This window comes from Mastomys coucha, chromosome X (assembly GCF_008632895.1).
Source record: "Mastomys coucha isolate ucsf_1 chromosome X, UCSF_Mcou_1, whole genome shotgun sequence".
NCBI lineage: Eukaryota > Metazoa > Chordata > Mammalia > Rodentia > Muridae > Mastomys > Mastomys coucha.
This window is the reverse complement of record NC_045030.1, coordinates 61,031,429-61,036,655: the sequence shown is the minus strand read 5'-3', so window position 1 is coordinate 61,036,655 and position 5,227 is coordinate 61,031,429. Positions and strand designations below refer to the sequence as shown.

The 5,227-nt window shown below is 41.4% G+C and overlaps 1 protein-coding gene across 5 annotated transcripts in view; it reads left to right on the top strand.

Moving 5' to 3' along the window:
- Arhgef6 (Rac/Cdc42 guanine nucleotide exchange factor 6) overlaps positions 1-5,227 on the top strand; it is a 110,348-nt gene that overhangs the window by 26,831 nt on the left and 78,290 nt on the right. The window lies entirely within an intron of this gene.

Sequence of the window (5,227 nt, the reverse complement as noted above, 5' to 3'; positions counted from 1 at the left end):
GATTCTTTTCTTAACTAGGATGTGGCTGGCAGCTGTGACTGCTTTTAACTCAGGTGTGTCAGGTAGGACAATGAGGCAGTCAGGAGGTGACTTAGCTTCTTGTTGTAACCACAGGCTCCCCCTCCCCCAACCCCATCTGACTAGTGCCTTACAGAATGGTAACTGCCCTTCTTGACTCTGGCAAATGCAGCATGAGTTGTGTTGGGAAATGGAAAGACAGCCCGGGGATTAGGCAGGGCCTCGGGGGAGTTTCTCATTGCCACATTAGTAGAATTAGTCATTTGGGGGATTCTAGCAAACTACAGATGGTACAGATGCTACTTGGACTGAAGTACCAAGGAATTTCTTCCTGTGCCAACCCACGGATAGCTTTTCTGTGTTTTCCTATGTCTCATGGAAATACCAAGCACATGTGCAAGGCTACAATGGCCCTCAGAATACCCACTTATAAATGTTTTTATTTGAGAGAAGGCTTCATATATCTCAGGCTGGCCTCATGCTTGCTATGTAACTGAAGATGAACTTAGCCTTCATCCTGCTGCCTCTGCCACTTCACCATTGAGATGACAATAATGCCCCAACACTCCTGATTCACAGAGTGCTAGGAGGCAAATTCAAGGCTTTATGAAAGTTAGGCAGACAGTGACCAACTGAACCACACCCTCAATTCCTTACTTGTGTATTTGTATTGGTCCATCATTGTCTTGGTCTGTGACAACTACTCTGGGTTTTAGTTTATTATTTAAGTAAGTGAGCAAATAATTGGTCCCATATTGCAGGCTTGCTGCGAGAAAGAAATAAAATGAAAAATTTAATCTTTGGCTATGATAATGTCAAAATATCATAACTTTTTAAGAACAGAAATGTACTGTGTTATTCATGGTCCAGGAGGTTGAAAAGTCCAGTAGCTGGTAAATATATGATCACAGTGTCCTCATATGGTGGAAAGGGCAAAACAGTTGTTTGGAGTCCTTCTATTTATTCATTTTAAAATTGATTTTGTGTTGTGTGTGTGAGTTTTTGCCTGCATGTATGTCCTTGCACCACATGTTTGCCTGCTACCAGCAGAAGTTAGGGGAAGGTGTCATATTCCCTGGATCTGGAGTTGAAAACAATTGTGAGTTGTGTGGATGCTGTGAATGGAACTCTGGTCCTCTGGGATAAGCAGCCATTGCTCCTAATGATTGAGCCACAGCCCCACTTTCATCTATTTAATAAGGTTACTAATCCCATTTGTAAGGTATTGATGCTTGGACCTAATAACTTCCCAGTGTCACCACTTACAAATAACACCACCTCAAAGATTAAGTTTCACTAGAAATTTTGGTGACATAAACATCCAAATCATTGTGGGGCTGGAGAGATGGCTCAGATCCCAGTAACCACATGGTGGCTCACAACCATCCATGATGAGATCTGATGCCCTCTGCTGGGGTGTCTGAAGACAGCAACAGTGTACTTACATATAATAAATAAATAACTCTTTAAAAAAGAATCATTTACTTGGGGCTGGAGATATGGCTTAGCAGGTAAGAGCACTGACTGCTCTTCCAAAGGTTCTGAGTTCAAATCCCAGCAAGCACATGGTGGCTCACAACCATCCATAATGAGATCTGACGCCCTCTTCTGGTGTGTCTGACACCCTCTCTCTGCCTGCTGGCACGTCTGCAGTCAGCTACAGTGTACTTATATATTTTTTAAAAAACCATCCAAATCATTGCCATATATATTTATTCTCTAAGCATCATGTCAGGCAGATGGCAGGGACCCAACAAATCAGTGATCATATTATATTAGCGAGAGATGGAATGGAAGTGTAGCTCAGTAAGTATTGTGCCTGGCTAGTGGGCATGAAATCCTGGGTTCCTTCCCCAGCACCATATAGAGATTGTTGTGGTGGCCCATATCCATAATCCCAGTGCTTTGGAGGTAGAAGCAGGAACATATTATGGTCGAGTGGGGCCAGAGCGAGTGGGGCCAGCAGAGGTCCTGAGTTCAACAGCAGCCACACACATGATGATGGCTCATGGCCATCTGTACAGCTACAGTGTACTCATACACATAAAAATAAATAAATAAATCTTTTTTAAAAAAAAGAAGCTGAAAGGTAATCCTTGGCTATATAGGGAGTTGGACATCTAGACTAGGCTCTAGGAGATCTTGTCCAAAAGAGCAGGAAGTGGAGGGAGTGTTTTCTGCTTTGTCTCCTTGTCTTACATGTTGAAACTGAGAGTGACTCCAAACGGATATATTTGTAAAGTCACAAAAACAATAACTTTTGCATACTTTTTCCCAGTAGATCCCCAAGATGTCAGAATTCACAACTGGCACTTGGAGAATGGAAAATGAGTTTGATGTCATTGCATCTTTCCAGGATGGAAAAATTTGTCAAAACTAAATGTCTTGTCTCATATCATCTGCTGATGTTGGAGTGAGCTTTGGCTGGCTATATATGACTGTTCAGAAAAGAATCCCTAATGATGTTTCCCGAGTGTCTTCTCTATTGCTTATCCAGAGTTGAGTTTCTGTTGTATGCGAACTTGAGCCCTATCCGTTCAGTTGTTAGAGTGGCACCTTCAGGTTCTCTAGCAGTATTTCAAGTTCTTTCATTTTTTGTCTGGGTCACAGAAGTAGTAAAATGAATGGAGGCTAGGAGGGCTGCTGTTTATCTGACCTTCATGGATGTAAATGAGCCATGTGCCTTATTTCTGGACTTAAATAAGGATAAAGAAAGTTCAGCTAACAGAATCTTGATCATGATACTGGACAATAAACAGATGATATCATCACAACTCTGTTATGATTTGACTTTGAAAAGCACTTTGGATAACTATATATTTTACCTTTCCACAAGCCCCAGGGTTTGCAGATAGAAAGACAGATCAGTTCTCCATTTTGAGACATTAGGGCTGGGTGTGAGATAGCTCAATCCTATAATACTAAGTAACACTCCAGAGGCAGACAAAGAGAACTCCTGTATACAGTGTGCTCCAGGCTAGCCAGAGCTACATAGCTGTTTCAAAAACAAACCAAAGAAAAAGAACAAACAACAACAAAAGTGTGGTGTTCTTCCTACTTGAGAGACCTGTACGGTACGTCATATCTCCTTATTTTTAATCTGACTCCACCTTAAGGGATTCTCGGAGACATTTTTCCAGTTGGGCATCAGTGCACTTTTGGCCTTTCTGAACATCCTCCTGAACATACATCCATTGAATGTAAATTCAATCTCATATTTCTCCTTTGCATTATGGTCTCAATGGCTGACAATGAATGGACATGATATGCTCTCTCCAAATGATATTTCCTTCTCTGAAGGGGGCCCAGGTCAAAGTTCACAGCTCTTCTAGGGCAGAGCTTCCAATATGCACATTGGACAGACTGAGGATATAGCTCACTGGTTGAATACTTGTTCAACATGCATAAAACCCTAGGTTTGATCCTCAGGACCATGTAAAAAGGGCATGGTGCTGCACACCTCTAATCCCAGAACCCAAGAAGTAGAGGCAGGAGGCTCAAAAGTTCAAGGTCATCCTTCACTGCAAAGTATGTTCAAAGCCAGCCTGTGCTACACAGAACCCTGTCTCAAAAACAAAAAAAAATCAATTTGGAGTTTAGGAATTTATGGTGTAGTGAAGCCTTTCTATAGGTGTATCTGGTCCCCCAAATGCTCTAAAATAATAACCCCCATGCATTGTTTTTCTACTAGTGTCTAAAGACCACGTGCAATGCCTTCCTGTATCATTCACGCTGCTCTAGACCAGGCTAGCTGTGAGGAGACAAGCGTCTGTGGAGAAGCTCAAGCATATTTGGGTTTTCTCAAAAGGGAACTGGGTGCAGTCCAGGCAACTTCCTCATTTGAGCAGTGACTCTTGTTGATGCACGTTTTATTTTATGATCAACACATGTGTTCTAAAACTCAGTCAAATACCAGGCTATTTTAAGACTACCAGTGTTACTATATGTAAGCCATCAAGCTGCGTAAATAACAACTACACAAGTAAAAGTCACAGGAGACTTTTCATCCCTGGATTTATTCTCATGTCTGTTTTAGCTTTGCATTTTCCTTATTATTGTAAAGTCTGCCCACCTTTCCCATATCTGTCTAACACACATATCCACAGGCACACATATAAGCACAATTCCACTGGGAGTATAGGATTAAAAACAAATGAACTTCACAGATAGCCCTAGTTTGACTCAGGGGGTTACAAAGCAAAAAAATAAAAAATAAAAAAAATAAAAATAAATAAATAAATAAAGAGAAGATACCTAGATAATAGGAGTGTGGGAGGATTGTCAGAGAGGGTGGTGTGACCGTGATGAGAACACACTGTGTGTGTTTGTGTGTGTGTGTGTGTGTGTGTGTGTGTGTGAAACTGTCAAAGGAACCCACTTAACACAAAGGAAACATGGAGACTCTTCCTGGTGACCATTTTGGCATAGACGTCATGAACTCTCTCCCACTGGGTCAGTTCAAGGGGAGATTGATTAAGTCATCCTCTGGGGTTCAGGGTGCTCTCACCACAATCTATTGTATTGTGTTTACCTTGACTTTGGCAAACTGAAATGGAACACATCTCAGTTCATTCCTGGAAACGTGCTTTTTAAACATTTAGAATGTAGTACTATTTTACTCTCCAGAAATATTAATGGTGTCCTTCTACTCAAAGTCTACCTGTGCTTCTTATTTGTTTATTTGCACTCCCCCTCCCTCTGAATGTGTATATTTGTGTGTGTGTTCCCATGTCCACTCCATAGGTATGATTATAGAGGGCAACTTAAGGAGTTAACATTTTCCTGCCGCATGTGAATTCTGGGACTCAAACTCAGGTAGTTAGACTTGCTATCTAGACTAAGCAGGCCTTGAAGTTTTGGTGATCCTCCTGATTCAAATTGCTGAGTGATTACTAGTGTGAGTCACCATGGCTGGCTAATAGCTACACTATTGTCCGCCTACTTTAGGTTGTGCCTGTGCTTGATATACATGTCAGAGACTATAAGAAGCTTCAACATATCATAATACAGAGAATATATTTTAAGACCAACATTTTATTTTACATTAAGAACAATGGTGTTGGTGAAATGGCTCAACGATTAAAGGCACTTGCAGCCAAGCCTGACAACCAGAGTTAATGTCCAGGGATGCATATGGTATGGTGGGGGAGAACTGATTCTCAAAAGTTGTCCTCTAATACACACACACACACACACAGAGAGAGAGAGA